Source organism: Macrotis lagotis, chromosome X, assembly GCF_037893015.1.
Source record: "Macrotis lagotis isolate mMagLag1 chromosome X, bilby.v1.9.chrom.fasta, whole genome shotgun sequence".
In the NCBI taxonomy this organism is placed as follows: domain Eukaryota; kingdom Metazoa; phylum Chordata; class Mammalia; order Peramelemorphia; family Peramelidae; genus Macrotis; species Macrotis lagotis.
The window spans coordinates 617,367,775-617,393,155 of NC_133666.1; the positions used below are offsets into that span (position 1 = coordinate 617,367,775).

The 25,381-nt window shown below is 37.5% G+C and overlaps 1 long non-coding RNA gene across 1 annotated transcript; it reads left to right on the forward strand.

The window, feature by feature from the left end:
• On the forward strand, positions 1 to 24,653 carry LOC141499716 (uncharacterized). The gene is made up of 3 exons (XR_012471736.1): positions 1 to 140; positions 1,090 to 1,279; positions 24,577 to 24,653. It is a non-coding gene; the product is annotated as an uncharacterized LOC141499716 (long non-coding RNA).
• The last annotated feature ends 728 nt before the right edge of the window (positions 24,654 to 25,381 follow it).

Here is a 25,381-nt window from a genome sequence, read left to right on the forward strand (position 1 = left end):
CATGATTCAGAGATTATCTTTGCTGTTGAAAGGCAGCACCTTTCTACCACCACCATCACCAGTAAGATGTCCTACCTTCCATCACCACCATCACCAATGTCTTAACTCCTCTCTGACCCAGTCTTCAATTATAGACCAAAGTGGGTTATTATCCCTATATTTTATAAAAAATTCAGTTTTGTTGAGTCTAGTCCATGTACTCTTTGATGTCAGTCTAGTTAGGGGAAGCAGATCTGTGAATGAAGTGGAGATTAAATATGTATACATTCATATAAATCACAATAAAAGAAGATTTTTGGAACCAAATAGACTGATCATGATGGTGACAGTCTAGGCCTTCTAGAGGTGCCGAAACCATCCCAGCTCAGAGGACTCAAGGGATCAACAAGTATTACAGTGACTTGCAGTATAACCAGAGAAGGGCACAATTCAGAGGGATGCCATTATTATGGCAACAATTCCACTTTACTTGAAGTGATGATAAGATATCCTACATCTCTAAACTGAGATCTCAGACAGGGCTGAGGTAGGAAAGGAAAAAAATGAATTATGGGATCTAATCAAGAAGATTCTCCTGAAAACCCACAGTAATGTTTAAACTCATTGCATCTCAAAGCAGATCATTGCACATAAGGATAATTTTTCAGGACATTTCACTGTTAGAAGTATTTATTTCTTGACACCCAGTTAAAATGTGCCTCCCTGATTAGCCTCCCAACCCACCCATTGCTCCTGGTTCATTAAGACCAAATAGCACAAATCTAATGCTCCCTTCTTGTGACAACCCTTCAAATACTTAGAAGTAGTTCCCATGGTTTTCCCCAAGGGTGCTATCATCACCTGGACAAGGAAATTTGTCTTTCTGGATGCAGCCCTAGATGACTGTGGCTGACCTTGCATACTAGTGGTCCTTATTAAGAAAATTCACAGATCTAACAAATATTACTTATCCAGGTCCTCCCAGTCCTTCATTTGGACAGCTGATTTTTTTACATTCACAAGTAGGATTTTGATATTTACAATTTATTAAATTTCATATTTCTTGAATCAATCTGGAATTTAACATTTTTCCCCTCTTTTTGACTCCAGTCTTTGTTAGTGATCATCCCAGATTCTTATGAACTTCAGATTTGATAATGTTGGTGTCTACAGTTTCATTAGTGATATAAGATATGGAAAGTGCTTTGCAGACCACTTGTAACTATTATGAAGAATAAAAAAGAAAAAACAAGAGGAAGAAAAAGAACAAAAACCCAGGACCAAGGAGAAGAGACTGTTGGTAAGAACATTTTTTTGTCCTCTCAGTAAGAAAAGAGTGAGGAGAGGTATTACCAGAGTACCAAGTGGGACATATCTTGTCTAACAGAGTCTGATAGAGTTGCTGTCAATATTGGTGGGTTTTGGGGTGGCTAGGTGGCGTAGTGGATAAAGCACAAGCCTTGGAGTCAGGAGTACCAGGGTTCAAATCCAGTCTTAGACACTTAATAATTACCTAGCTGTGTGGCCTTGGACAAGCCACTTAACCCCATTTGCCTTGCAAAAACCTAAAAAAAAATATTGGTGGGTTTTATTTGCTTGATTTTTTGACTATGTCCAAGGTCTGGATGACTCAAAGGCAAGGCAGGAGGTTTGTCTGCAATGGTTGACAATCTTTGTCATAACCTCTAGTGCTTTGTATTAAACCAGAGAGCTAGTTTGGAATCAAAAATTCAAGTTGTAGAATTAAGCAGCCAAGGCTCTGGGAAGGAATTTCTTGGGTGATGAAGATAAAAAAGGAATCTCCTAGCACAATTCTGACTTACAATGAAATCTTCTTAAGTTATTTATTCATGATTTGCAACTTAATTTTTTTTTACAAATCACTTAGTGAATTTGCAAAGTATGAGATGGTATAATAAAAAGCGCAATAGATTTAGAATCAGAGATTATGGATTTGAATCCTAGCACTGTTATCTACTCAATATGTGTCCTTAGACAATTTATTTAACCTCTCTTGCTGTTTCCACATCTGTAAAATGAAAGAATAGAACCTGCCTGAAGACCACTGAGGTACTTTTGAGTTCTAATTCTACAATCTTATGATGATACCTCAGTCAATGCTTTTTAAAATAAATACTTTTTTTAAAAAAGATTTCATTTTCAAAAACATTAAAACAATTTTAAATCTGTAAGGTTTTACAATGAATAGGAGTCATGTTCCTAAGAACATTTTAAAAGGCATTTTGCTAATGAAACAAGCATTTTTACATGCAAAAATAGGTAAAGGGATCACAAATCTTTAGCTTAACTAAACTGTTAGACCCAAGTTGAATCTGAGAAATTTGAGGATAGGTTTCTATTGGATGAATATTTTGGGGTTATTCTGAGAAATCAATTTTTTTCAAGTCAAATATTCAAATGGATATATGATCTAATTAATGATTCTTCAGTCAATGGAGATTGCAACTCATCTATGCCTGCTTTTCCTGGAAACATGACTATAAATTCACCATAATGGATCCACTCAGCATTCTGGCAAAATTCCTGTTGTTCTCCTTTTTTTCAAATGATGTTCCATTTTTCCAATTACATGTTAAGAAAGTTTTTCAACATCATCCACATGCATATGCATATTTTTAAGTTACATGATTTTCTTTTACCCTCTCTTCCCACCTCCCTCCCCTCAGTGTAGAAGTTAGGTGAATATTGTACATACACATTTATGTTTAGCATGCTTACAGATTAATCATTTTCAGTATGATAAATTAGAATTAAGGGAAAAGAAAGAAATCCATGAGATAGGAAAGAAATACATAAAAGAAATTTTTTTAAAGTATCCTATTCTTATTTTGACATTCATGAAGACATCAGGGGAGCACTTTATCTCATCACATGGTCAGTGAATTTGAATTCTTTTTCTGTTTTTTTTTGTATTATACAGCTACTAGATCATTTTGTACTATATTGTTCATTTTCTTCTATCATTATTTTCTTGCTTTTATTTTCCTTTTCTTTTTTTCTCTATATAAATTTTATTCAGTTCTTGCTGTTTATGAACTAATTCAAAACTCCTAGTACACTGTTAAAAATATAGAAGTAGAAAATGTCTTTAAAATAGATAGGCAAGGGGCAGCTAGGTGGTGCAGTGGATAGAGAACTGGCCCTGGAGTCAGGAGTACCTGGGTTCAAACCCGGTCTCAGACACTTGATAATTACCTAGCTGTGTGGCCTTGGGCAAGCCACTTAAACCCATTTGCCTTGCAAAAACCTTAAAAAAATAGATAGGCAAATAATCAAGGACAATTTTAGGGTATATACAGCAGAGAATACCATCTGTATCCAGAGAAAGAACTGTTAGTTTAAACAAAGATCAAACACTATTACTTTCAATTTTTTTTAAAAAAGAAAAAGTTGTCTTATGTACTACATAATTTTGCTATCTCTAATATTTTATTTTTGCCTCAAAGATATGGTTTCTCAGGGCAGCTAGGTGGCACAGTGGATAGAGCACTGGCTCTGGAGTCAGGAGGACCTGAATTTAAATCAGACAGACCTGAGTTCAAATATGACCTCAGACACTTTAATAACTGCCTAGCTGTGTGACCTTGGGCAAGTCACTTAATCCCATTGCCCCTTAAATAAATCTTTTTTTAAAAGGATATGGTTTTTTTTCTCAACACATTCAATTTTGATCAATGTATAGCATGGAAACAAAAGAAAATAGGCAAAAAGACATATATCAAAATATTCCTTGATACCCATAATTAATATTGAATTGTGAACCTTTTGGGGAAAGGTCATACAATTTAAATAAATTTGTGAACTTCAAAATAATTTAAGAAGATAATAAGAAAATATAAATAGTACAAAAAAAGTCTTGCTAGATTCTACTGCCTGTCCCACATCTAACTACAATATACTATATTCCCCACATTCAATATATAGCAATGTACAGATGTGCTAATTTGTTGTTTTATTCTACATTAATGCCTCCATCTAACAAGTAGAGTTCCCTGTCATGAAGAAGAGAATCTGTTTAATAAAGTTAAAAGAGAAAATCCTCAAAGATAATTAACATTTTAGTAGTAGAGATATGTTTCTTATGTATTCTTGTTGCTGTATTTTAAAGAACTATTGATGATTCAAATCTCTACTTTCCTCTCTTCCCCAAACACTCTCTTTCTACCTTCTCTCCTTCCTACTTTTCTCTCTCCTTCTTCCTACCTTCCCTCTTTAATCCTCCTCTTTCTTGTCTTTTCTCCCAGACAGCCACAAAAAAAAGAAAGATTTAAGGAAAACCTCAGGATAAACTGCTAAACTGTGCAAATTAAAATTAGTCAATCTGTTCTCAAAGAAGAGATTTTTTTTTAATTTGATATTGAAATTGGGAGAAATCTTTTTTGTTCTGTAACCTAAGGGAAATTTTTTGGTATTAACAGCTGTAATCACTTTTACTTTCACTTTAAGAATATTGTTACCATGACATATGCATGTAATAGAATATTTCTATGCCATGAGAAATTGTGAAATGGATAACGTAAGAAAAATTAGAAAGACCTCTATAAATCCATGTAATGAAAAGAAAAACAAATTATACAATGGCAAAAACTTTGTACAAAAAAACAAAAAACTTTGAAAAATTGATCAATACAATGATAGACCATGAGATCAGAGGATTGAAGATGGAACACATCATTCACCTCCTGCCAAAGAGGTGAACTTAAAATGCAGAGAGAGGCATTTTCAGGTATGCTCAATGTGGAAATTTGTTTTGCTGTATTCTCTGCTTATGATAAGCATTTTTCTTTTTGTTTAAGAAGGAGAGGAAGTGGAATGAATAGATACTAAATGCAGAAAAAAATTGTAAAAGAGATAGATAAGATAAATGGATAGCTAGATAAAGATAAAAAAATCATTATCTACAGAAAGTTTTTTATAATGTCTCTTAATTATTCTAATACCTCCTACTGTTAACAATTTATACAGTACATAGTTTATTTATTTATATGCATATATAAAAATATGATTTCTTAATAGATTGCTATTAGATTGTGAGTTTCTTGAGGGAAGGAATTGTCTTTTGTCTCTTTTTGCATCCCCAGAATTAGCATAGTGCCTAATAAATAGTGGGAGCTAAATAACTTATAAAGTGATTGGTTAAGCCAGTTGAGTGCAAGTCTCAATCAACCCTTCCAAGGCTGATCCTTAGGGAATGGGCATCCACATAGAATTCATTACTGAAAATCCACATAGAATTCATTACTGAAAATCTTTCTATTTTATCAAAATTTGTCAGAGCTCACCTTCTGTTGTCAGTCTGTCAAGATAACTAGATAGAACGATAAGATAACGTAGACAATGTATCATGAATGTATGCAGAATTTTGCAGACTTTAAACAGTACACCTGCAGACTATTGTGGCTGACTATCTTATTCACAAATAGAGATTTTTTTTTCACTTATTTCATTCATGCAACCCAAGAATCAGACTTTGGTGGAACAGAGTGGCATGGGCCAACTCCCTTCTCAAATCCAGGCTTTGGGAATTTTTGTGAATTTGTTGAAAGAGGATAAGAACATCAGAAGAGAATGTTCCTGGTTTTCCCTTAGGTTAGCTAGCAAGAAGCTATGTGATTTCTCATCTATGATGCCAAGAATTATAGGACTATCCAGGGCCAGATGGATATTTTGCCTATAAGTTACTATAGGACACATATGGTGACACCTTAGTTGCTTTTTGAGATAAAATTAAAGAAGCAAAGGGCAATCTATACTTATGGGATGCATGAGAGATACCTGTCAGGTACCAAGAAAATGACTTTGATGGGTGAAGAGAGGTCACATACAAAACAACCCATATTCAGATCCTGGTATGTTACATTTGAAATATCAACTCAAATTCAGAAGGAAAGAAGGAATCAACTTCCAATCTATGAAGATCCATGTCTTATGATGGTCCTTGCTAGACTATAAGCTTCCAGAAGGCAGAGTCTATGTCTTAACAGTCTTATCTTTTCCAGAATCAAGCACAGTATTTGACATACAATAGATAGTCAAGAAATGTTTCTCAAGGTGAATTGATCTGACACTTGGATTCTGGTCCCAGTTCTCCCATTGAATTATTATGCGCCTTTAAACAAGTCACCTACCATACTGAGTCTCAATTTCTTCATCTGTGGAATCGACCGTTCCATCCGTGCCTTATCTGCTTCCCAGACCTCTTCAAAGAGTACAAAGAGAAAAAGGTCATAATACTGCAGGGGAAAATAATAATAGCTCTAAGAACTATAATAGCTGTAGGAATAAGAGCTAATATTTGTAGTATACTTTTTTTAGGTTTTTGCAAGGCAATGGGGTTAAGTGGCTTGCCCAAAGCCACACAGCTAGGTAATTATTAAGTGTCTGAGACCGGATTTGAACTCAGGTACTCCTGACTCCAGGGCCAGTGCTTTATCCACTGCGCCACCTAGCCACCCTTATAGTATACTTTCTATGGGACAATACTGCGTAAGTCCTTTACAAATATTGGCTCATCTGATTCTCACAATAACATTGGGAGGAAGGTCCTTTAACTATTTCTGTTTTATAAATTAGGAAACTGAGGCAGACAGAGGGAAAGACATTTGCCTAGAGCCACACAGTAAGTGCCTGAGCTTAGATTTAAACTCAGGTCTTCTTGACTACAGACCTAGAACCCTTTCAACTGCAAGATCTAACTCCCTCTAAAATTTTAAAGTCTTCAGTTGTCAGTTATTCTCATTATTCTGACTGTAACCAAACTTTCTCCCTCACTTGGACACCAGTGGAAAATTACAAGTAACTACATGTATAAGCTTGTTGTTCTATTGTCCAGACAGAAGAGCCCAAGGAATTTGATAGTTTCCAAGACCTTGCACAACAATAAGAGAGATCATCGGTGGTCCTGTCCTTAACCCTGGTGTTCTCTGAAGGAGATTGATCATGGTTTTCAAGACTATTCACTCCATAGCAATCATCCTCCAATCTGATGCAGGGGATATTCTCTGTCTATGCTAGGTAGATGTCTTACATGAATTAAAACACCCCTGATATTGATTAATGGGGACCAGTGAGGATGAGCATTGACATATAGGCCATGATGCCCCTGATCAGTCTTCTCCATGCTTCCTCAGTACCTAGAGGTCACAGTGTTCCTCCTCCTCCCATCTTCATCTCCTTTGCTTGATTAGACCAGGAGGGAGAAAATTGGGCACAATGAGAGAACACAAGGATTCAGGGGTTATTTTTTTCTGGGAAATTAATCATGAATCAGTGGCTATCCAGGGCCATAATGGTGATGAATTGGAGAGCTATTGAGTTGATTATTAATTCAAATATAAGAATCATAACTATACACAGAGCTTCATACACACAGTATGTTAAAATATCAACCCAGGAAACATAGAGCAAAGAATGTCAAAGCTGGAAGGGATCTTTCAAATAAACTAATAGTTTCCTCATGTCATTGGGAAGGAGTCAATCTCTGAAAGTCAATGATAAAACCAAGACAAATTAGAACCATTATTCTGTCTCCCAGTTCAGCCTGCTGACTACTCCATCCTGCTGCTGCTTGATAAAGCAGATTTCCATGGACAGTCACACAGCGCCCCATAAAGCCCAGAATCACACACTCCAGAATGCCTGACCCACCCCAACCAGCCTCCTAAGGCTGATATTCTTACCAGCCCTGGAAATTTACCATGGCAACAGGAGTCTGAAAAATGGAAAGCCCTGATTGGACAAGTCATGGGTGGTCCACATCCTTAACCCTAGTGTTCTCTGAAGGAGACTGATCATGGTTTGCAAGACTATTCACTCCATGGCAATCATCCTCCAATCTGATGTAGGGAATACTCTCTGCCCAAGCTAGGTACATATCCTACAGGTTCTCCATGAGTTAAAACATTTCCTGACTCAGTCTTCAATTTTAAAACTATTTCTTGTAGAAATGTATTGTATGATAATGTACTAATGCTTCCTTCTGTGATGGTTCAATATAGTTGCAAGGAGCAGGGCAGGAACAAAGTGGGGATAGAATATGCACACATTCATAAAAAGGAAAGATGATTCCCTGAAACAAAATGGTCAAATACAATGGTCACAGTCTAGACCTTCTGGGGGTCCTGGTACCATCAGACTCAGGGGTCTTAAGGCCTAGAGAAATCCAAGAATTTGAGATGCCAGTCTCATGACAATCCCAATATAGTTGGAAAGCTGGTACTAAGAGGTAGCTAAATTCTAAAGAATCTGTGGAGTTTAAATTATACAACAATAAAAGAAACCAAGGCAGAGTTCTCAGCCAATGGCACTTTATTAAAGACTTCATGGTCCCCTCTAAGTGAAACTCAGATCTTCCTCATGGTCTGAAATGCCTCTGCTCCCCTTAATTTTTTAAGATTTGAGTTCCAAATATGCAAAAAAGACATGGTAAAACACTGGATTTCTTTCTCTTGAGGGTTAAAAATTAAGATGGGCACATCATTAGTCATCTCTGATGACCAAGTAATCATAAGATGGTCACAGGATGATTATCTGTTCATGTTGGACAAAAGTACAAGAATAAGTTGGGGGAATTTTCAAGAACCAAGGCATGCAAAAATACAATTTTGGATATGAAATTTGATTAAAACAGGATGGAGATAACTATCAGCACTCTTGTGTTTGTGGGAAAGAGCTTCATAACTGGTAAAGAAGTAGTGAATATGGGGTGGCTAGGTGGTGCAGTGGATAAAGCACCAGCCCTGGAGTCAGGAGTACCTGAGTTCAAATCCAACCTCAGACACGTAATAATTACCGAGCTGTGTGGCCTTGGGCAAGCCACTTGACCCCATTTGCTTTGCAAAAACCTAAAAAAGAAGTAGTGAATATTACATTAAAGTATAAAGTCTTCTATAAAGGTCTACTATGAGAGCCTATCTTATCCTAAATGATTTGTGTAAAATATCAAATTGATTAATATTAATTGCAATAGAGTCAGAGTCCAATGAATTATATCATGTAGATTGAGTTACATTTAAGGAAAGGAGAAACAAACTAATGGATTCATTCAAGGAAGGTTACACAGAGAAAAACCAAAAAGAAAATGCAAAGTTGTCATCAAACCTCTAGTTAAATATTTAAAGTGATAGGAGATTCACTACTTATCAAAACAGAGCTTTGTTATTTCTTCTACCATTCACACACATGTTTAAAAATATATTCCCTAAAATATGGTATCCAGAACTAAACAAAATTTTCCACGTGTGTTTGGGTCAGGTTAGACAGTTTATCCAGCAGGATTCTAATCTCCTGGCCCTCAGCACAGTGTCTCTCTGAATGTAGCCCTAAATTGCTTTAGCTTTTTTTTTTTTTTGGTTTCCCTATCATATTGCTCACAATATTAAATCTGTGGTCCACTAAAGTACCCAGATCTTTTTCATACCATTTTTTTTAGGTTTTTGCAAAGCAAATAGGGCTAAGTAGCTTACCCAAGGCCACACAGCTAGGTAATTATTACGTGTCTGAGACCAGATTTGAACCCAGGTACTCCTGACTCTAGGGCTGGTGCTTTATCCTCTGTGCCACCTAGCTGTCCCCGTACCATTTTTTAAATAAAGCAATGGGGTTAAGTGACTTGCCCAAGGTCATATAGCTAGGTAATTATTAAGTGTCTGAGACAGGATTTGAACTCAGGTCCTCCTGACTCCAGGGCCAGTGGATACACTGTGCCTCCTAACTACCCTTTTTCAGAACCAACTATTGACTAGTCCAATCTCCCCGAGCTTTCATTCATGTAGTTGGGTCTTTGTATTCATATGTAGGACTTTTTTTATTTAGTCCCTTATTAAATTTCACCATTCTGGAGTCAACCCATCATTAGACCCTCTTGTAATCTTTTGAATCTCAATGTAAGCAATAAAAACAAACTCCTATGAACTGCCAATCTACCAAGTTTGGCCCATGCAGCTTCATCTAGTGATACAATATATGCAAAGACCTGAAAACCCTTTGTAAAAGTCAAGAAGAAAGAATAGGAAGATCAAGGACTCAGGACCAAGGGCAAGTCCCTCAGATATCATACTACAGTCCTCCTCCAAAGTTGATTTCTATTTCAATACTAAAGATTTTTTTTTCCTTGGCATTCCAATTCCCTCCCAGGCCACCTCCCCAGTCCACCTCTTTTTCCCATTTTGACCCCTTGGTGAACCAATTTCTACACACTCCTCCTCTCCCGAGTCCCTACACCTCTTAACATTGCACTAAATAACCTTCAGTTTTGAATCATTTCACACCATTCACCTAATTCTCTTCTGTATGCTGTCTGCTACAAGAAGGTGGAGAAAATCACACAACCATCCTAACTGGGTCCAAAATATATGTCATATAACGTCACCTGAGCTCTTGCTGCTTTATCAAGAAACTATCCCACTCAACACAATGGCTCTTCCAAATGTTTTTATTGTTCCTCAAACCTTTCATGGCTCCCCCTCACCACCCTCTCAGTAGAAAATTTTGTCTCATATTTTACAGGAAAAATTAAGCTCCCTCTTCTCTACTCTTACTCATCAAATATCACTTTGATACTTTCTGACTCAATCTCCTTCTCCCCAATCTACCATGATGAGGTAATTTTACTCCATATCAAGGATAACCCCTCTGCCTGCTCTGGTGATCTCCTTTGATCTCATCTCCTTTAACAAATAGCTCACTCTGTCACCTATTTTATTGTTTTTCTATCCCTGAATACTGGTTCATTATTGTCTGAAAACATGACCATATCTCTTCTATCCTGAAAAATTTTCACTTGATCTTTCCATCCCAACTATCATGCTATATCTCATCTGTCCTTGGCAAATACAATGCATCCCTCCAGTTTCTCTCTTCAAATGCTCTTCTTCACTTTTTACAAACTGATTTTTGACCTTACCATTATACCCAAAGTGCTAAAGTTACCAATGATCTTTCAGCTGCCAGTTCCAATAACCATTTCTCAATACTCAGTCTCTTAGCCCTCTATGCAACTTTTGATACTGCTGATCACTCTCTCCTCTTTGAGATTCTCCTCTAATTTTTTGAGATACCACTCTTTCTCCCATCTTACTGTTGACTATTCTACTCTCTTACTGTTGATACACTACTGTCATCCATCTTACTGTTCCTTCTCTATCTCCTTTGCTGGATCCAAAAGTGGATCCAAGTCCAGATCCCACTTTCTAATAGGAGATGTTTCATAGGATCTTATTCTGGACACTTCTCTTCTTCCTCTATACTAGTTCACTTGGTGATTTTGTCAGCTTCCCTATATTTAATTTTTATTCCCATGCTGACAATTCTCAGATCTACCTATTCTACCCCAACCTCTCTATTGATTCCCAATCTCATAGATCAATTGCCTTTCAGACATCTCAAAATGGATGCTCAAAAATCTTAAACTCAACATATTCAAAACAGAACTCAAATCTTTCCCCTGTATCTTCCTCCAGCTTCCTACCTTCCTTACAATGGTAGAAGAAAATATCAGTCCCTCAGACTTTCAACCTTGAAGGGAAGCCATTCATTTAAAGATCTGGTAGTTTTCTTCTGTGAGGACTTTAAAAGAGCCTCTCCTATTGTTCTTGAATTTTTATATTTTCTTTTTTCTTTGTGAATAAACCTAAAAAGTATATCCTTGAGGCCTAGACAAAGCATGAGTACATAGGCTTGTGGTGTGGAGACAAGGGGAAACAGTTAACATTTGCTGGAATTAGGCATCTAGTTATTTTAACATGGTAGGGAAAAGGTAGCAGATATATCTTTTATATACATACATATATATATGTGTGTGTGTGTGTGTGTGTGTGTGTGTGTGTGTGTATGAGAGAGAGAGACAGAGACAGAGAGAAAGAGACAGAGATAGATACAGAGAAAGAGAGATAAAGACAGAGAAATGGAGATAGAGACAGAGACAGAGAGACAGAGAGATAAAGATAATGGTAAGAAACAGAGATATGCGAGAAAAAGAGGAAGACAGAGTCAGAAAGAAGACAGAGAGACAGAGACAAAGACAGAGAGACATAAAAAAATAGAAAAGGAGATAATATGTGTGTGACTATATGTATATGATCTTTTTACCTAGAGGCGTAACATAGACTTAGTATTCCTGCTTTACAATAAACATTTGCTGAAAGGATTATAAGGAGTATTGTAACATGAACATCTCTGAAAAGATTTGGGCAGCCCTTTCCATCCTCTGCCTAGGGGGAGAGCCAAACTTCAAAATCCTCAATAAAAGAGGTACACAGCATCAACCCTGTGGGAAAGCAAGCAAGGAGAACCATAGATAGAGAATGGATTTTGGAGACTCCCTGGAGAAAATGGTCATGAGGAATAAATTGTCAAAGGTTGTGAACCAAATCCTAAATTCGAACCACAAGTTGGGAGCCATATAATTGGTAATACCAAGGAACCTCGGGATTTTGCTGAGAGGTATGGATACTGATCAAAAGGGAGCATCAGGCCAAAGGAGTAGACAAATATCAGACTAAAAGAGCTCAGTCTATAGCTAATTATCCTTCTTACTCAAGTTCCCCAAAATTAGCTTTCTAGCCTGGGAGCCCCAAACCATAGCCTCCACACCTCCCTCACAGAACAGAATGAGAAGGGTACCTAATACTCCCACCATTTCCTGTATCTAGCTCTTTTTGGAATCACTCAGTGTAACAACTGGAACAAAGGTTCTCTGAATTCAAGTACTGTGAAAATGATGGAAGATTTGATCACATTCTTTTGTTCATTTCTCTTCTTTCATTTGGGAACATTTGACTTCCTAAATGATACATTATGAGGCAACCTTATACTAGGGAAGGAAAATGGAAATCCATGTATCCAAAGATTTATTTAATGACAGTGTATGCATCAGACTGGAGATGGGAATAAGGCTATTGTTCATCTTAAAATATGCATCTATAGCAGGGCAATGGAGCAGTAGCTCCCCAGTCTGCATTGCAGTGACTTCCCAGCTTTCCTTTTTCCTATAGGAATTTCATGTCTGATATGTGTTAGTGATGCTCCATATATGGGAATGGGGAAGAAAGAATGAACGAAAGTGAAAAGCAGAATGATAATCGGTAGAGGAGAAGGTCATGGGCTATACCTCCCTTTTCAAATCTAGGCACAGTTATTATTGGAAGGGATGAGAACATGAGAGACAATGTTCCTGTTTTCCCCAGGATAAACTAATAAGGAGAATATGAAGGTTCTCATCTATGATGCCAGTTTCTACAGGACTGTCCAAGCCAGGGATAAACTTTATCTATGAGTATACTATAGAGTTGCAGAGAACAAATGAAAACTGGAAGGAAGCACAGGAAAACCAGGAAGTTTTGAAAATAATGTGTAGCATTTATTAGTTTTTCAGGGGAAAAAAAGTAAATCTGAAATAGAAATTTATGATTTTATATTGAATCCTATCTTTCAGTTCTGAAGTGTACATGGAAAGTTTTCTCATTTCACATTTAAGTTCAAAATGAATTTTTAAAACTTTGAAGCTATTACAAGGTTAAAAATTAATAAAATCTTCCTCCCTCTCTTCATAAAAACATGCCTGGCAGGACATAGAAAACTGTAAGTTATGATAGTAAAAAATTTGTTATTCCCTTCTCCAAATAGGAGAGATCAAGAAGCTTAATAAAAGTTCCACACCATGGGACAGCTATGTGGCTCAGTGGCTAGAGCATTGGCCCTGTAGTCAGGAGGACCTGAGTTCAAATCCAGCTTCAGACTCTTAATACTTACTTAGCTGTGTGACCTTGGGCAAGTTCCTCAACCCCAATGTCTTGCCAAAAAGAGTTCCACACCATGCTTTTGAATGATATAGATGTAGTGAATGGAGTCTGTGTGGGAAAGCCCTGAAATACAAGGCCTGATGTTCCATCTCTGTCTTCACACTTTCTTTTAGATGCAGAGGGCACAAGGACCCTCCATCTCCACTTTCTTCTCTCTTGGTGATCTGACCCAGAGGAAGAAGATGAAGCACAATCAGAGAGCAGAATGACTGAGGACTTAGTTTTTTTCTGGGAATCTACCATGAAGCTTTGGCTACCCAAGGCCATGGTGGGCCATGTGAGCTGCTGGTTAATTCAATAATAAGAGTTCTATCTGTGCACAGGGCTTCGTAGAGAAAATGTTACAATATCATCACAGGAAATAACCTCTGAACACAGAACAAAGAGTGTCAGAGCTGGAAATGCTCTTAGAATTAACCTATTATATAGCCTCCATGTAATAGGGAAGGACTCAGTCCTAGAATCAATGGTAAAATGTGGACCACATAGAATCCTGCTGTGTAATAGCCCATTTTAGTGTTCTTGCCACTACCTCCTACTGCTTCTTTACAAAGCAAGTATTCAAACCTGGGTACAAAGTGTCCCACGAATCCAGTCTCATACTTAAGAATTCCTTGCCTAACCTTGATCAACATCCTACAATCAGTATAACTGAGATGTTGCCACAGCAACAGATGTCTGAAAATGGCAGGCCCTGATTGGATGGCTGAGCACTGCAGTGCATTTTCCTGGGGAGATAAGTCATGGTTTTCTCTACTGTTCAGACAGTCTCCATGGTAACCATCCTCCAATCTGATGCAAGAAACCCTTTTTACATAGAATACTTCTTTTTACTTTATTTTTCCTGGAGTTTCTTTTTTGGGGGGAGAAGGGGTTTGTTTTCTATCATAACATAATTAAAATGGGCATGTTTTGCACAACTACACCATTTATAGTCTATAGCAAGTGCTTGCTTCTAAGAGAAGCAAGGGAAGGGAGAGAATTTGAAGCTCAAAGTTAAAAAAAAAAACAAATGTTAAAATTTGTTTTTACATGTAACCAGGGAAAAATAAAATACTAAAAAAAAGAAAAGAAACCCCTTTCGCTTTTGACAGGTATATGCCCCATTCCTTCTCCACTACCATCATCATTTAAAACATCCCTGATCTGGTCTTCAATTTAAGACCAAATTGAGAAAGTTTATTTCTTAGAAAATTCAGAGCCTTATAAAGTGATGAATAAACCTTAATACCTGTCCTCTCTGAGAATTTATTCTAATTTGGGGGAGCAAGGCAATGAGTGAGGAGGGGGTAGAATCTGCAAATATTTATATAATTCACCAGAACAAACATTTGCTTGAAACAAAAAGACCTATCACAACCGGGACAATCTAGGATTCTTAGAGGTTCTGGACCCATCTAGCTCAGGAGACTTAGGATCTCTAGAGGCTCTAGTGGCTCGTTGTCCAAATAAAACAGGACACTCCAATGGATGCCCCTGCTATGACACAGACTCAGTTTATTTGGGAAACTGCTGTTGAGACCCCAGGTCTCTAAACTGGAATTGTTAACAGGGCTGAAACAGGAAAAGAGAAAGAGGCTAATAAGAGAACCCTGGGAAGAATATTTATTCAGGTTCAAACCAGAAAGGCAAAGAAGTCACCAAGTCCCTGCTTGAATATCTACGGAAATGAGAACATGCCTACCTCTCGCAGCATGCCATTGCATTTTGGTAGACCTATTTGTGATAACTTCATTGTTACAAGCTGCTTATTTGTTTCTTTCTTTGTTTGTTTTCCAGACACCAAGCTTCCCTGAAATTCCCTATCAAAGGCTTTCTGAATATAGTCTTAGCAATATAGATGATCACAAATTCTTATGATTTACATTTTATTAAGCTTGTTGTCTACAGTTTCACCTAGAGATATACTATGTGTAAAGTGCTTTGCAGATCTGAAAATCTATTGTAAAAGACACAAAGAAGAAAGAACAGGAGAAAAAGTAAAAAAAAAAGAATAACCTAAGATTAAGGATGAATTTCTGAAGCACCATACAAGAGACTTTCCTCCAAATTGATATTTTTTCCAATATTAATGATTTTCTTGGTGTCACCATCTCCCTTATCCAAGACCATCTCCCCTGCATCTTCATTCTCTCTTCTTTGTTCAACATGACAGAGCAGCTAGGTGACACAGTAGAAAGAGCACTGACCCTGGAGTCAAGAGGTCCTGAGTTCAAATCCAGTCTCAGACACTTGACATTTTTCTAGCTGTGTGACCCTGGGCAAGTCACTTAATCCTTATTGCCTCACATCCAGGGCCATATCTAGTTGTTCTGGTTCATATCTGACCACTTGACCCAGATGGCTCTGGAGGAGAAAGTGAGGGGGATGACTTTGAACATCTTTTCACTCAAATCTGATACATGTCATGGTATCTCTTCCCTGAAGCCATGGTCCTCTTCAAGAATGAAGGACAAACAACAGCAGCAACCATGACTCTCCCCCCAGATCTTTGTTGAACCAACTATTGTCCATCCTTGCCTCCCTGATAATTTATTTGTTGCAATCTTTTGTTGGATTTTTATGTTTAACCCTTGTTAAGATTCACTTTTCAGGAGTCAATCCATCAATTAAGCCTGTTGAGATCTTTTAAAATTTAATTTTATTGCTATCAATCATTTCAAATTCTTAGGAACTGGAAATCAGATAAAAATTATTTTCTACATTTCATTAGTGATCATTTAAATGCTTTACAGACCTTAAAGCCATTTGTATATGACATGAATAAGAAAGAAGAGAAAGAGGATGAAAAATACAAACCATGGGGCACCATGCAGGAGACCTCTTTCAGAGTTAATTTTTGTTTCAGTATCAATGATTTTTCTTGTCATCATCATTCCCTTGAAGACCATCTTCCATGCACTGCTCATTCTTTCCTCTTTTCCCCATCCTAACCACCTGATGAACCGATTGAACATGATACTGTCGTCCTCTTGAGTCCTGAGCACTCGTCATTTTACTCATTGAGGATTGCTAAATCTCTGTCCTGAGTCATTCCCACTTCCATCTCTCAGGTCCAGGGATTATTTTTTCACAGCTGTTCCCCTTGCCTGGAATACTCCCCCTCCTCCTCTCTGCCTCCTGGTTTTCTTGGCTTCCTTTAAGTCTTAACTAAAAGTTCATCTTCTACAGGATATCATTCCCACTCCTTCCGAATTTTAAGATCTCCATCCCCTTATTTCCAGTCTATTCTGTACAAAATTTCTGTTTTTCTCATTAGATGATGAACTCATGGAGTGCAGGGACTGTCTTTTGCCTCTTGTTATTTCCCAGGACTTATCACATAGAATAGATTTAATGAATATTTATTGACCAACTGACTCAGCCCTTCTACATCTTGATAAATAATAAAAAATTCAGTACCGTGGAGTCTTTCTTTAGATAATAAATCTCTCTCGATTAAGCTAGGCTGTTCCATAGGGAACAGGTGTCTGTATGGAGGCCATTACTGGCTCATACTCAAAATCTTTCCGTCTTGTAAGGATTTACCAAAACTCATTTTCTGATGTCAGAACCAGGATATGAAGGCAACTTGGTGATCAAGTACTTAGAGAGCTAGGCCTGGAATCAGAAAGACCTAAGTTCAAATCCAATTTCAGATATACTAGATGTGTGTCCTTGAACAAGTCACTTAAGCTCTGAATACCTCTTTTTCCCCAACTGTAAATGGGAAAAAATAATAACACCTATCTTGAAGGGTTGATGGGATGATCAAATGAGACAATAGTTGTAAAGTACCTAACACAGTGTCTAAGCATATAGTAGATGCTATGTAAATGGTATTCTTCATCATCATCATCATCATCATCATTGCTACTGTTCTAACCAGGGGAAAATTTCTCTTTTATGTTAACATTGACCAGTTAACACCATGCTTTAGGTTCATTTGTTCAAGCAGGTCTAATTATAGCTAACTTCATTTAGCCTTCATCGATCCATTGGCGTAATGAAAAGATTGCTAGATTTTCAATCAAGAAGATTGTAGAGGGGCAGTTAGGTGGCACAGTGGATAAATTACCAACCCTGGAGTCAAGAGCACCAGAGTTCAAATCTGTTCTCAGAAATTTGATATTCCCTTGCTGTGTGACCTTGAATGAGTCACTTAACCCCACTGCCCTACAAAAACAAAAAAAATTAAATTAAAAATAAAAGATGTTAGATCTTTACTAGCTCTCTCAGTTCAGGCAAGGTCTAGGTCTTATTATCTTCAGTTTCACCATCTGTAAAATAGTAATTATAATATTCATTACTAACCTTAATGAGATAATTATTGTTTATAAAGTTCTTCCCAAACCTGAAAGCATATAGTATACTTGCAGGCTATTGTGATTATCTCCATCTTAGTCACAAAATAGCCTGAGAGAATTCCTTCACTCCATGTTTTCAACCCAAGAGACTGACTTTGACTACTGGTAGGGCAACCAGACTCAGTCTTTCAGTTGTCTCAATAATAGCTATTGTCCTAAACCTGATACAGTCCTTAAGAACATCAAAATCAAGGTGATAATCTCCCTAGGGACTTCTCTGCCTTGTACAAGGATAGTTGAGCAAAATCCTTTAGCAAAAAGTTGATGATAAAAGGCAAGGGATTGGTATACCAGCTTCTTTACCAAGTCTAGAAAACCCAGATTCTGGTGAGTTCCATTTCCATCATTAATGACAGGGTTCAGTCTTAGTCCCTATAAACTCATATTATTTCTTGATGAAGTCCTTGTTTCACCTATTTCTACTGTGTATTCCAAGGAAGATTCAGTGTTGACTAAGCTTCTTCATTCTCTCTAGGATTTGATCACCCTATCTTGGTGCTCCCTCTTGGCCTATGCTCACTCCTCTCAGCACAATTATCAAAGTCTTTGTCACCACTAATCTTAGAGCTTCCAAATTCTGGTTTGACTTTGGAAATTAATCCTCAGATTATGATCCCTCTTTCCAGAGTCCCCAAAATCAGTTCTATAAACATGGACTTCCAAACTGGTCTTCCTGGTTGGTTTCCCCCAGAGTTGGTCCTTTGTACCTCTTCTGTATAAGCCTTTGAGGTTTAGTTTTTCCTTAATTTTTCCTCCTGAGAAGGTGAGGGAAAAAAGGACTATACAAACTTCTTCAGAGATATTCATATTCCTTCTATATAAATTCTTTCAGTAAAATCTCATTGAAATCCAGGAGAAACTATGACCTGTATATACCTCTGAGTTAAAAAATCATGCATAACACATACACACACAACCTCTTAAATTTTAGTTATCTTCTTCTCCAGTTGAGTGCCTATTTCAGCAACAGTCATCTATTTCCTTTTACTTCCCTATCCCTATTACCATGACTACAAAGATGTGTGAATCTAGGCCACAAGGATGTTCCTCACACACACATACACACAAACACACAAGACTATGTTAAAAGTCAAGTAAACTTCATCAAGGGATGGTCATTCAAAGTTCACACAGAAGAAAACTGTTTAGTCTCCAATTGAGTGATGCTTCATTTCCAAGTTATTTAACTTCTCTGCAGTTCCCCAAGCTTACTTTTTAGACTGGGAGCCCCAAATTATAACCCCCACCTCCCTCAGGGAGCCACAATGAGATTAATACCTAATGTTTCTATTATCTCCTACTGAACTGGCATTCTAAATTGGAGTCACTAAACCAATTAAAATGTGGGCTTCCTGATTCAAGGAATATGAAAATTAGAGAAAGAATTGATCACATTCCCCTATTTGTTTCAGTTCCTTCATTTGGTAGCAAATGGCTCTCCAAATGACAGATTATGTGATAACCTTACAATAGGGAGAGCAAAAGGAAATCCATGCAAAAGATGCATGGATCCAAAGGAAATTTATTTAAGGACAGTCTATGAAGCTCTCTGGTGATGACAGTAGGGATTCTTCTCACCTCAAAATGTGCATCCAGACTAGAGAGATAGAGCAATAGTGCCTCAACCTGCACTGCTATGACTTCCCAACTTTCCTTTTTGGTATAAGTGTTCCATATCTGATAAACATGCAAGCTTTAGAGATGCTTCTTTATTTGGGGGTGGGATAGGATGGAGAAGTGAATTGCAAAACAGTGACTGATGGAGCTGAGGATCAGAAGCCATGTCTCTTTTCAGTTTGAGCACGATCATCAGTTGAGAGGGATTTGAATATCAGTAGAGAATGTTCCCAAGGTTGACTAATAAAGAGAATGTAAGGACTCTTGTTTATGGTGCCAGGAACTAACCAGGACTAGGTGCAGACTTTGTCTAAAAAGTTATTCTAAGTCAAAGATAGGGAATGCCTTCTCAGCTGGTTTTAAGGGTGAAAACAAAAAAGCAAAGAACAATCAACCATGTTGGGGATGCATGCAAGATGTCTGTCAAGTTCCAAGAAAATTGTTTCATCCTCTCAAGTGAGGTCAAGTGCTACTATGTTTCCCCACATTCATTCCCTACACCTTGACCTTGGAACTTTCCTTTTCAAAAGTTTTAATATTTAAAGCATCATTTCTTATTAAAAATCCCTACCAGACTGTAAGCTCCCTGAAGGTAGGAACTGTGACTTAACAAAATTTGTATCTTTCCTAGTGTCATTCATAGGACTGATCAGAGTAGACTTTTAAGACACATCTGTTAAGTTGAATTGATTTGAGACTTAGAATCTTTTCCCAAATTTCCACTGAATTGCCATGTGCCTTTGAGCAAGTACTTCCTTTACTAGAACTCATGAACTCATGGAATGAGTTTAAGCTTTGCCTTATCTGCCTTCCAGACTTCTTGGAAATGAGAATGAAAAATGGTCATGACTCTGAAGGGGAAAATGACAACGACAACAGTAATAACTAGCATTTATAAACTGTTTACTATGTGCTAGGCACAATACTAAGCCCTTAATATTGCATTCAATCCACACAACAACATGGGGGGATAAGAAGGGCGCTATTATTATAAACTGAGGAAGTCAAAAATGAAATGACTTGTCCACAACCACACAGTAACGATCAGAACTCAAATCTTCCTGACTTACCAACTGAATTTTATTCAATGACACAACCTGGTTGTATCTAAAAATCTAAAAGTGCTCTATGGACATCAGGGAACATGATCATACCCATTATTTTCTCATAAAAATCATCTCTCCAGAATTCAATGCTTGGCCAAAAAATGGAAAACTGTAAGACATGTATAAAACCTTGTGATTTCATTCTTCAAACACAAAAGCCCAAGGAGCTAAATTTAAGAGCTTAAACATCATGTGCTGCAATGAGACATATGTTAAATAGGAGCTGATTGGTGGGGACAAGCATTGCTCTATCTCAGTCTTCCTCACACTTCAAGACCCAAAGGCCACAGTGTCCCTCTTCCCCTAGCTCCCAATTTCATTTCCCTTGGTGGTCACACCAGGAAGAAGGAGATGAAACATAGAGCAGAATCAGTCAAGAATTATTTTTCTTCTGGGAAATTAATCCTGAAGCTATTATAATCCAGGGCCATAGTGGGTCTGGAGAATTTGGAAAGGAAGGATAAGGGAACTGCTTTTTAATTCAGTAATCTATCTGTGCACAGAGCATCAAACACAGAGTATTAGAATACCAGCGTGAAGAGCATCCTTTGAACACAGAACCAAGGATGTCAGAACTTCAAGGGATCCTAGAAATAACCTATTACATCATCCCCATGGGATATGGAAGGACTCGGTTCCAAAAACTCAATGCCAAAATATGGATGATAAAGCACTCTTGTCTCCTACTTCTCAGTTCCCTACTCAACCAGTGCAATTTCTTACTAAAGCACCTTCCCATGAATGGGTACAGATTGATCCATAAAACCCAGAGGCTCATATTCCAGATTTTCTGGCCTACCCATCAGCATTCTTGTACTCTTGACAGCACTAGGATGTTGCTATGGCAACACAAATCTGAAAAATGGAAATGATTAGACACCATCCTAAACTTCCCTGAGGGAGATAGTTCATGATTGTCTCCGTGGTATAAATGGTCTCTATGGTAACCATCCTTTAATCTGATTTGTTTCTGACTGGTGTAAAACCTATTGTCCTCCACCACCATCTCCTTCAGTAAAAACATCCCTTTCCTGGTCTTCAATTTAAGACATAATTGGGGAAATTATTCCTAATTCTTTTAGTAAACTAGATCCTTGTGCAATAATGAGTAAACTCCCAATCCTTGCCCTCTTTGAGGGGGTTCGGTATAATTGTGGGGAGGACAGTGAAGGAGATGGAGATAGAATGTGCATATATTCATGAAAATGATCATGTAAGAAGAGTCCCTGAAGCAAATGGGTTGACTATAATGGTAGCAGTCAAGAGATTCAAGAGTAGGAGAGGAATGACAGTGTCTTGCTGTCCAGATAAAACAAAGCAGATCAACACCTCTGTTATGACAACAGATCCAGTTTAATTGGAGAGAGCTGGTACTAAGATATTCTAGGCCTCTAAACTGGAATCTCAGCTAGGCTTTGAGTAAGAAAGAAGAAAGAGGCTACTGGTGACATCCAAGGAAGGGTAGTTGCTCAAGTTCAAGTCAGAGAGAAAAGGTAAAATGTTGATCAAGTCCCTACTTGAAGACCTACAGTAACAGGAAACTCACTATGTCTCAAGGCAGGCTACTGTACTTTGGGGATACCTGTTTTGTGTCACTTCATTTTAAAGAGAATATTTTTTCTAATACCAATCTTAAGTGTGCTTCCCTGATATTTGTCACCTCCACACATGCATTGGAAATAGCCCTGTATTGATGTTACACTGTTAGCAAGTTTTAAGCTTATAGTCCACTAAAACCCCCAGATCTACTTTATACCAACTTGTTAACTAGCCAGACCTCCCTTCACTGTTTTAGAGTCAATCCAACATCTGACCTTGTTAGAATGTTTTAAATCCTAAGCAATCAATACAAATTTGATAAACTTGATGTGCCTACAGTTTCATCTAGTGATATATGTAATGGGATTTTTCAGAACTAAAAATTCTTTGTAAAAAAACACAAAGGAAGACAAAAGAACAGGACAAGTCCCAGGATAGAAACATCTCTCAGAGGAGATTTGTATTTCAATATTATTTTTCTTGGTAACACTATTCCTTCCCTGGTCATTCCCCTGCACTGACCACTCTTTTTCCTATCTTGATCCCTTGGTGAACAAATATCAACTTTATACTGTCTTTCTCTTTTGAGTCCCAGCCCCCTTCTCATTTCACTGTTTGAGTCCTGCTAAGCCTCAGTTTGGATCATTTCCATCTTAATTTCTAAGCTCCAGGGATTTGTTCTGGCTAGCCTCCATATCCGGAATGTTCTCTCACTTCTTTTATTGCTTTCCTAGCCTTTAAGTTCCAAATAAAAGTCCATATTTTCTAGGAAGTCTTTTGCAACCCCTTTTAAAACAACAAATCTTTCCTCTATAATTTCTTATTTACTATACAGTGTTTATATATATATATATATATATATATATATATATTTGTTTTCTTGTTGTCTCATAAGATTTTGTGCTTGTTTAAGGCAAGGATTGTTTTTTGCTTCATTTGGTATTCATCTGACACATAGCAGGCACTTAATACGTATTTTTGACTAACTCAATGCTCTAAGTCTCAGCCCATCTACACCTTGAAAAATGTTATGAAAAATTCATCTCCCTAGAAGGTATCTATAGATAAGAAGTACCTTCTAATTTTTTCTAATCTCATCCTTAAGGGACAAGTCTCTGCATATTGTTCCTCATTGACTTCTTTTAAAAGTATCTCCATCATGGGGCAGCTAGGTGACACAGTGGATAAAGCACCAGCCCTGGAGTCAGGAGTACCTGGGTTCAAATCCGATCTCAAACACTTAATAATTACCTAGCTGTGTGGCCTTGGGCAAGTCACTTAACCCCATTTGCCTTGCCAAAACCTAAAAAAAGCAAGTAAATAAAAGTATCTCCATCTTGTTACAATTTGTCAGAGCACAACTTTTGTTATCATACTAAAAGACACTATGGATGGAACACTGGAACTGGAATTAGAAAGACATGACTTCAAATCCAGCTTCAGTCACTTACTAAATGATGTACTTGAGCAAGTCACTTAACTTCTGCTTATACCTACCTCAATTTCCCCATGTGTAAGCTTGGAATAATAATTGCTTCTCTTATGCAGGGTTTTTGTGAGGATCAGCTGAGATAATATTTGGAAAGTACTTAATGTTGTTTCTTACACAGTTGGGGCAATGTAAATGATACTTATTATTATAGGGAGAGGGAAATTTCCCTCTTATGTGGACATTGACCTTATTAACCACCATCCTTTAAGTTCATTCATTCAATTAAGTCTTAATCTACCTGTTTATCTATCCCTCATGAGTCCATTGTGTGGCATAATAAAGTGTTGAATTTGCTATAAAAAAGACCCCAGACTATTACTAGCTATCCTATCCAATTCAAGGCAATATCTGGATTCAATTCCTTCAATTCTTTATTTGTAAAATGAGGACTATGATATTTCTTACTCACCTTAATGAGATATTTATATATGATGTATAATGTATTTAACAAAAAATAAAAAAATAAAGTTCTCCCCAGTCCTTAAAGCATTATATATCACACATCTTTGTGATTATCTTTTTACTTTGCCCACAAAGATAGCATGAGAGAATTTGGTGAATATTGCATTCATGCAACCCAAGCATCTGACTCTAAAGACTGATCAAGTGTCCTGAGAAAATCTTGGGGTTTACTCTTTAATAATAATTTCTATCATTCCTTTTGTTCCACCACTCAGATAACTTTCCTGGATATGTCAAGATCTGGCTTCTGTCTCTCAAGAGGCCTCTCAGCCTTCAAAAAGGCAAAAAGATGAACAAAATCCATTAGCCATAGAGCTAATTTTTAAACCACAGGGGGCTGGGCATACCAGCTCCTTAACAAGGTAGAAGAATCCCAACTTCTGGTAAGCTCAATTTCCACCATACCTTCAGGGTCCAGTCTTAGTACCCATAAACTCACAATATCCCTCAATGTAGTACCTGCCACACAAACACTGCTATTAATTCACTTGCCACTGTGGGTTCCAAGGAGGCTTCAGTAGTGACTGTTCTTTTCCTCTGAGGTCAGTCCATTCTCTAGTCCTAGAACTCCTTCTTGACCTTGCCCATGCCTCTCAGGGCAATCCTGAGATTCCTTGTCTTTCCCAATCCTGTGATTGCCAATTTCTGGTTTGATTTTGGCATTTAACCATCAGCATCTGGTTCCATGATCTTCATGGTCACTCACTATGGGAGTCCTAAAATCAACTATCTCATGGTCTTCCAAACTGGAAGCCTATCTTCTTCCTGGTTACTTTTCCCCGGGTTGGTTCTTTGTGCCTTTTCTGTATAAGCCTTTGAGGCTTGTTAATAACTTTGCTTCTCTTCTTAGGAAGGGAAGGGAAAACAACTACCTAAATCTTTCCGGATATATTATATGTTTCTATCTTTTCTATTCTCTCTCTCTCTCTCTCTCTCTCTCTCTCTCTCTCTCTCTCTCTCTCTCTCTCTCTCTCTCTCCCTCCCTCCCTCCTGTTTCCTCTTTCTCTCTCTCTGTCTTTA